The sequence below is a fragment of the Panulirus ornatus genome, chromosome 56 (assembly GCF_036320965.1).
Source record: "Panulirus ornatus isolate Po-2019 chromosome 56, ASM3632096v1, whole genome shotgun sequence".
Lineage (NCBI taxonomy): Eukaryota > Metazoa > Arthropoda > Malacostraca > Decapoda > Palinuridae > Panulirus > Panulirus ornatus.
The window spans coordinates 24,849,185-24,858,389 of NC_092279.1; the positions used below are offsets into that span (position 1 = coordinate 24,849,185).

At 37.6% G+C, this 9,205-nt stretch overlaps 1 protein-coding gene across 1 annotated transcript in view; it reads left to right on the plus strand.

The window, feature by feature from the left end:
* The window catches only part of LOC139766021 (uncharacterized), a 318,431-nt gene extending 309,571 nt beyond the window's left edge, over window positions 1-8,860 (plus strand). The window contains exon 5 of the mRNA XM_071694125.1: window positions 6,707-8,860. The gene's annotated coding sequence lies outside the window, so the exon portion shown is untranslated. The remainder of the gene's footprint in view (window positions 1-6,706) is intronic.
* The last annotated feature ends 345 nt before the right edge of the window (window positions 8,861-9,205 follow it).

The following is a 9,205-nucleotide window of genomic DNA, read 5'->3' on the forward strand; positions in this document are numbered from 1 at the left end:
CGCCTTATATTTTGTATCTTACCATGATACCCTGTTCACTGAATATCTATAATGTGAAAGAATTATGGTATGTTATGTTATCGAACGTAATTAGTATTCGGGGACATATGCATTAGATCTGGAGTCGCCGGTTTTTTTTTTTTTTTTATTCTTTTTAGAGAATGATTTTCAATTTCTCAGTCTTTTTCATAAGACTTATTTCTGGGAGATGGAATTGGTGTTGATCCTCTTCTCTGTATGTGGTCGTTTTTCTTCCTCTGTGATTGGGTTCAGTGAACAACTGCAAATAATAATGCTGATTTTAGTTGTTGTTGTCCTGTTTAGATTCCTGAAGAAGAATATGGTACATGTTCCTTCTTAACACTTCGTACATTTGCATATGTTCTTCATGATAAATTCATTTATAACTACACTTCAGCATGGGTTTCGTCAAGTCGTGAAATTCGCCCGCCACAATGCCAGTAATGTTTCCATGAAAATAATAACAGGTGATTAGTGCCCATGACTTCTCATTGTTCTCATAATCCTCATGTTTCACGTGAATTTCAGTCGTGGAAGATTACCCAACTCTTGCTGAGGAATATCTTTTCATTTGCATGAAGGAAACATACGTTTCACGACCTATCTCAAGTAACGTGTACAGCAACACTTGCTAGTGTGTGTGAAATATATTACCATATGGATATATCTATCATTCTCCTGCCTTAAGGCTATATAAGCGATAAGCGAGAAAATGACCGGTTGAGCCACATTAAAGTTGCGCCACCCTGCAACCAGGATATGTCCTTCATAAAGAGATAAATTATTTAAGGGGGGGAGACTGTCTTAAGTGGAGCTCTTCTTCCACATTAGCTTAGAGCTCTCAGAATATTTGCCAAGGAAGTAGTGGCATCTTTGATACCTTGTTCTGAGGCTGATGAACTTGGCAGATATTTTTTTCTCTCTTTCTTTTTGAATTTATTCAGGCATTTGTAACAGCGTTTTTAAAGTACACTTTTCGCTTGGCACAGAAACTGTCCATTGTGTGATTTTCATCTCTAAGTCGACCTTTCCTATGAAGATCTGAAATTCATGAGAGAGGTCACACAGAAAATTCAATGCACAAAGAATTATGATCTAATATTAGTGAAGGTCTATACAAATTGGATAACTTTATTGTTGATAAAACTTGTAAGAGATTCACCTTCTTGTCCACATAGTAAGTTTATGATACGCTCGTTGTCTGTCTTGGACAGTCACATGTTTACCAAATAGCGTCCTAGCTACGTCTCTTCGTTATATATCAACTGACTGTTATATTTCTCTCGTGTGTCTCCCTTGATGATGTGATTATTACACGAAAGTGCACTTGGGAACTTATCGTGTTTCATTTTCCCCGTGGACTCATAGGAATATACTTGATCACGCGCAAAATTGTGATATATATATATATATATATATATATATATATATATATATATATATATATATATATATATATAAAACTACGAACAGTTGGTCAATTCAGCAGCTTCATAGAAGACCTTGCGCACGTAAACAGGTAATGCCGCTCGCCTTTGTTCTTCTTTTTTTCAAATCATGAACAACCAGGCCGCAGTGGACTCTGCTCTTGGGCAGTTTGTGCGAGAGTGGGTGGGGGGGGTAACTATAATAAACTGCATGTCTCGTGCCAGTATATGGGAAATTTAAAGGTCTAATATAGTTCAAAACCGACATAGAACAGAATGAATGGTTGGTTGACTGAGGATATACACACCTTTCGACTGTCATGATTATTAAGACTACTGCTATTAAAGGAAAAATATTTGATACTTTCTTTTAGTGTTAATTACGTGACGCATAAATTTTACAGCGTTTACGGTTAACTAAAGAAAACGCGTTTTATGTTAACGTGCTGAGAACAGATAAGGTTAAGAGTCGCCAATTATTAACCCCTTATGTGAATGGAATGAATGCGAAAATAGTTAATATTTCACACCCATTTTCTAACGAGAGTAAGTATGATTAATGAAATTATATTCCTTACATTTTCCTGAACACAGCGCACGCCTGTGCAATGCCCCATGCCACGTTTTTTCCTCAGTAAAACTGAAAATTCTTCCCTCTGAACTAAACACACGCCAAAAGATAGCAATACACACACCTTAATCCCCCCCTTCTCCCGTGCAAATCACACCCAGAGAACCACAAACCACCCGCACTTTTTTTTATTTTTCGACACAAAAGGACATTAAACCACGCGCGCTTTTTCCTCAAGTCAAAACACAGTGCAGCTGCTCCACAACCACACCTTTACCTTAAGCAAAACACAAATAATGAACCGCAAACCACCACACCTTTTTTTCCCCCTCTTATCAAACGAAGCCCATGATAACCCATTAACTGTCCGTAACACACTCTCTCTCTCTCTCTCTCTCTCTCTCTCTCTCTCTCTCTCTCTCTCTCTCTCTCTCTCTCTCTCTCTCTCTCTCTCTCTCAAAAACACGCAAAGAACCACTAACCATTCCTTTCGTACACACACACACACACACACACACACACCTTTCCTGCAACAGAGCGCAGACAAACAAGTGCGTACACTGGCGTGGGCCGACAACAAGGAGAGGACCTAAGGGCCAGTAATAGTATGTAAATAGCCTCCTCGGAGCTTCTGTCGCGCGTCTTGAATTCACCAGTTTAATTAAAAAATGAATTTCCCCTGACAACCCCCGCAGCCTGGCCGAGAGGCGGAGGGAGGGCGTTCTGCTGCTGCTGCTGCTGCAGCCACCACCACCGCTTCTGCTGGCGACGGTGGAGAAGCGGCAGGTGGAGGTAGAAATAAAATGAGTCCACCACCCTCCCAAGTCTCAAGCCTCAGATTGAGAAAAGAATTAAATGGCGTTGGTTGCTAAGGTGTAACCAATTTATTATATTGGTAAGACGCAGGAAAGAAAGGAAATTAGGATGGTAAAAGAGAGAGAGAGAGACAGACTTGGTGTTTACTGTGCGGTAGAAGATGGAAACCCAGGAAGGGGGATACTGAACCAATGTTAATTCGGACTAATCGTAATAGAAAATAGTATGTAAATAAAGCAGTGTGGGTACGATGTGTCATACTATTTTATTGTAAGTAAAGAGGAAGAAAAAAAATATGTCACAAGGAAGGGAAGGAGTATATGCTTTACTTCAAAACCTTGAGCGAAAGACGAGAAGGAAAAAAAGATACGTCTATAAAGAAAAACTATTGCAATTTTTTAAGTATGTTTGTACGTAGATATGTGTAGTTAATGATTCTTACGTTGCATTTGGTTTTGTATCAAACCCCGGAACCAACTCAGGAGGGAAAATCGTGCTAACTGTTGCTGCTGCCGGTAAAGGCGTTAATGAAAAGAAAGAAAAGGAGAATTAATTCTTATGACATTCGTGAGGTGTAAGGAATTTTATTTATAAACTGGGTTATTTTGTGGACATTTTTTTCTACATTTTTCTATGAATTTTTCTCTCTTCATCTTAATTTAGTTTTGCATTTATGACCGCTTCATTTCCTCCCTAACACTCTCTCTCTCTCTCTCTCTCTCTCTCTCTCTCTCTCTCTCTCTCTCTCTCTCTCTCTCTCTCTCTCTCTCTCTCTCTCTGTTTCCGAGTATTCTGTCTCGTCCTCTAACTTCTCCAGATGTTCTGGGAAGTGAGTTAGGGGTCTTGTTAACACCATCTCCACAGTGTGAGTGGAAGCCACGAACCCTTGTGAGGATAAAATTAGAACCGAGGATGATTAAGTCCCCCTTAAAAATCATCGCCATCCTTAAAACCCCACAAAGAGAAAATGATGAATTAGAAACAAAAAAGATATATATATATATATATATATATATATATATATATATATATATATATATATATATATATATATATATATATAATATCCCTGGGATAGGGGAGAAAGAATACTTCCCACTACTCCCTGCTTGTCGTAGGAGACTGAAAGGGACAGAGCGGGGAGGCTGGAAATCCTGCCCTCCAGTTTTTTACTTTCCAAAAGAAAGAACAGAGAAGGAGGCCATATGAGAAGATTTCCCTCTAAGGCTCGGTCATCTGTTCGGGAACGCCATCTCGCTAACGCGGGAAATGTCGAATATATAATATATATATATATATATATATATATATATATATATATATATATATATATATATATATATGTGTGTGTGTGTGTGTGTGTGTGTGTGTGTGTGTGTGTGTGTGTGTGCACTTCTTCGTGGTCCTTCATGTTAACAAGATACCGCCAAGAACAGACGAAGAATATCCTCATGTGCTCACATCTACTGTAGCTGTCATGTATAATGTACCAAAACCACAGCTCCCTATCCACCACAACCAGGCCCCACAGACCTTTCCTAACCACTTCAAATGCCCTGGTTCAGCCAGCTGACAGCACGTCTTCCCCTGATTGCTCCAATTCGCTTTATTCCATCCACGCCTCTCACCCTCTCGCATGTTTAGGCCCCAACAACCCAAGGCCTGTTCCACTCCACCCCTTCCATATGTATGTGTGTAGATAGACAGATTGATAGACAAAGTCTGGTATGTTTCTCAAATACCGACCTAAAAGGATTTTCTATCATCTTCCGCAGATGATAGATAAATGATAAAGTATAATTTGTATGAAATAGTTTCCTATAGGTCTTCACTGATGTATTGAGACGTATTGTCATTCATATCCATTTTCTAAAATGATTAAGATTCCATTTTCTGCGATAATTTCCATTGATAGGATTATTATTTGCTATTCTGCGATAAGAGATAAGACCTTATATGTTTCACTTACAACACTTTTGCCACTATTTTCTTTATTATTACTACCACATGCAAAACTATCCGGATATATTCAAATTTTTTGGTAAATCGTTTGGGTTACACTATTTTATTCCTAGTGTATCACATATATGACACATCAAAAGCGTCCGCGAGGAAATGAGCAAGTATAAAGATAATGCAATACGACTGTCCATTACGTCATCAACCAGCCATCAAGTAATCAATGCAGGTACAAATCCAAGAACTGATAACGTCATTCTATTGATAACTAAGTCCTTGATGGCAATAGATGATGTTGTAGCGACCAGTAGAATACTAGAATTAATCCTGCCCACTTGTACAACTCTGTGGACATCAATACGTAATAGAGTTTCCATCAATTAAACGAGTCGGAGAATGTATTTTATACGTCAGATCGTAATCGTCAACTGTCATCAATCAGTCACGAGCGAGTAATTCAGTACATGAAACCGATCATTCATTGATGCTGCTTCATCTGTCCGTGTTACGTCATCAATTATTCCTTCGCTAACACGAATCAGGTGGGGATGTTTTGGACCGTCGTCGCCTTCTTCCACTCGCTCTTACCGTCAACAAGCGAATGGCCATGTACGTCTTCACCGCACGAATCATCAACGAACCACAACAGTGCAGTGGACTCCTCGGTGATGAAATTCAGTACACACACACACACACACACACACACACACACACTGCAAATTGATGACGCCACTCATTATCATACACATTATAATATCGATAAGGGTCTTATGTAAAAGTGAAGTTTGACAACATAATTTTCGTGATATGAAAAATTACCAAAAATATATCCATGTACGAAATATACATAGTGAATAATAAGGTTAAATACCTACTGAGAATTTTTGCATAAACAAATTTTTTTTCTGTATCGTAAGGGACTTCTAAAACATTAACTTGCGTACATGGTGGGACGTGGTTTTGATTGCGTATGGATTGGTGGTCAGCACAATTTCGAATAGTAGTTATAACGTGACGTTGACGACCATAAGTGATCCCGGTAGTCGCTAGACCCTAATGCTTCGATAACGAACCAAACGAAGTACAGGCAGCGCACAGTCTCTTGAAACCCAGTATAACGAAACCATCATAGTGGTGAGGTCTGGCAATAACCGGGAGATACAGAGGGCAAAAACAGGATTTGGGAGGACTGGATTAGCAAATCTCCTCTAATCAGCTGGGATTAATACGTAATGCTTTATAGAATATTTATTTCATAAGCATATGTGTTAGATATTATTTGTTAATAACCAATTATATATATATATATATATATATATATATATATATATATATATATATATATATATATATATATATACATTATATATATATATATATATATATATATATATATATATATATATATATATATATATTGGAAAGGATCACAATTTTGCGCATGATCAAGATATTCCTGAGTCCACAGAGAAAATGAAACACGATAAGTTCCCAAGTGCACTTTCGTGTAATAATCACTTTATCAGGGGAGACACAAGAGAGAAATATAAGTCAGTTGATATACATGGTTGTATGTTTTGGACAATCACATGTTTACCAAATGGCGTTCTAGCTTCGTCTCTTCGATGTATATCAACTGACTGTTATATTTCTCTCTTGTGTCTCCCCTGATGATGTGATTATTACACGAAAGTGCACTTGGGAACTTGTGTTTCATTTTCCCCGTGGACTCATAGGAACATCTTGATCACGCGCAAAATTGTGATCCTTTCCAATATATATATATATATATATATATATATATATATATATATATATATATATATATATATATATATATAAAACACAAGTGATTAGTGATAGTAAAATGAAATATTGGTAACTAGCACTTAGTAATTACCCCATTTTTCAGGCGTGACATCCTAACCCGCTGCCTGTGACCTGTGCCAGCATACGGTATGACCCCGAGTTGACCCGAGTTACCAGCTGCCTCGCGAGGGAAGAGGAACGCCAGCTGCCTTGCGCCATCTGAAGGGTAAACGGAAACTGAATGTTGACCCGATGAAAGAAACTCATCATCCTTAGATCAGCGACCAAGAGCGTCCTTCGCTGATGGATGGACTCCTGGCGTCATCACTGGAACTTTCCCCCTCTTCGTCGCGCGAACTGGAATGAAGTGATGGTCGTACATGGACTGTCTGTACACTGTCGTAACGACCATTCAGGGGCGGCGAGGGAGGGGGGTCGGGGGAGAGAGGAATGGTTTCTCTATCTCTTTCTACTTTGTCAGAGGCCCATATTTAGACATGACGCACCACAGCTGGACTTATCGAGACGTCACAAACTGGGGCTTTTGTAAACAAAGTTCGACGTCACACCCAGGACTTTGTCGACGTCACAACCTGGGGGGGACCATGGTCGCCTGGACGAGTGGTCTTTGTCGACGTCACAACCTTGGGGGGGACCATGGTCGCCTGGACGAGTGGACGGACTTTCCTAAGCACAGACCCACTGGACGGACAGTAAGCGACATCGCCGCTTTTGGATTAATGATACTCTCGTAGCTGAGCTCTGTCGATCCTCAAGATTTCGTAGTAGTACAAACACCCTTGGTACGTTTATATTCTTTCAGTATTTTCTAATTAATAAAAAGCAAAAAAAAAAATTTCGACAGGTAAAGATAAGTAACGAGTATTGATAGATTTTTATTGACATAATTTTCCTATATTCTTTCTACTTCATCATTTGTTGCATTCGTATCCTCGTCTTGGCGTAAATCAAATCAACGAGAGAGTTTGAAAAATCTCTAATGGAAATTTGTCATCCGTTTTTGGTAAGTGGTTTCACGTTTAACATAGGATATTATTCATTGATAAATAGACTTGGGTAATCTACCCTCACAGCATAAACAAATTCCAAAGAAAATGCACGAAATATACATATTAAGTAATAAGGGTACATACTTACTGGACTTTTTTGCATAAACAAAACAAAAATTTATCGTAGCGACTTCTGAAACGTTAACTTGCGTACATAGTAACAAGTTAGGATTTGTGATAGAAAGCTCTTGCTTCACTGATAATGAATGCTCAGCAATCGTACAGTAAAATGAAGTGATAGAGTACAATAATCCACTCTCAGTGAAAAAAAAAAAATTAAAATGAGTTCGCTATTGGGAGCAACTGTCAAAAATGATTTAGAATCGTATCATTGAAAACATTTGCATTTCGTCGAAAATTAGTCTGCAGTTAACGTACGATAATATCAGTTCATAACCAGAGGAAAAATAATCCACCATCAAAGCATAAACAAACGGAACAGAAAATTAATTCACCATCGCCCGTGTCCAGAAGGCAGGTCAAACAAGTTTAGAATCCCCGCCAAAACAATGTCCCTGCACGAGATAGACATCGGATAATCATAAACAACAGCCAAACGGATTAAAAGGATTGAACACCTTGATGTTGGATCTAATTAACACAGAGAGACGAGTTCCACACCCTTTGGGCCGCCTGCTCGACCGGTTTAGGGTGCTCCAGATCCTCTAGCCTAGGCAGGCCAGGAGCAGCAAATATAGCTACCTATATTAGCCTCAGTTTCTTGATCTGTAGTGACAAGAGCCTCTGTATATATTAGGGACTATAATAAGAAGGGGCTACGGTGAATATGAATTGTAAGATTTGTGTGTGTGTGTGTGTCTTATGTTGCCAAGACGAAGCCACTATTTTTTTCTTTCTGTTTTGAGTTCATTGGAATTTTATATATATATATATATATATATATATATATATATATATATATATATATATATATATATATATATATATATATATGTACGTGTTGATTTTACTTTAGGTGCTTCATCCACTTTTGGAAAGCTTTGTTATCTATTTAATTTGATTATGTTTCAACTGATGATTTTTTATATATAAATGCCACGAAAATGCAAAATATATATCGAATTCTATTTCTTCAGTATCCATCAAGTGGTATACGTCAATATCTATTTTATTTACATCATATGTAATTATGCGCCTATAATCAAAAGCCTGAATAAAATTCATTACTGATATTAAACTGTTTTCCTATCCTAAAAGCAGGGGCCATGTGTATATATGGTGATGGCGTGTATGGTCTTAGAATTATCTTGAACACCTGATGTTCAAATTTTTCTTTTCATTGATGGTTATAATTTGACATTGACGGTCACAACGACCCTGGTAGTTGATAGGCTTTAAACCCAAATAACCAACAAACCAGCCTGTCCTAAACATTGTGTTGAATGTTTCTTTAAAGGTACTTTTCATATATATATATATATATATATATATATATATATATATATATATATATATATATATATATATATATATATATATATATATATACATATATATATATATATATATAT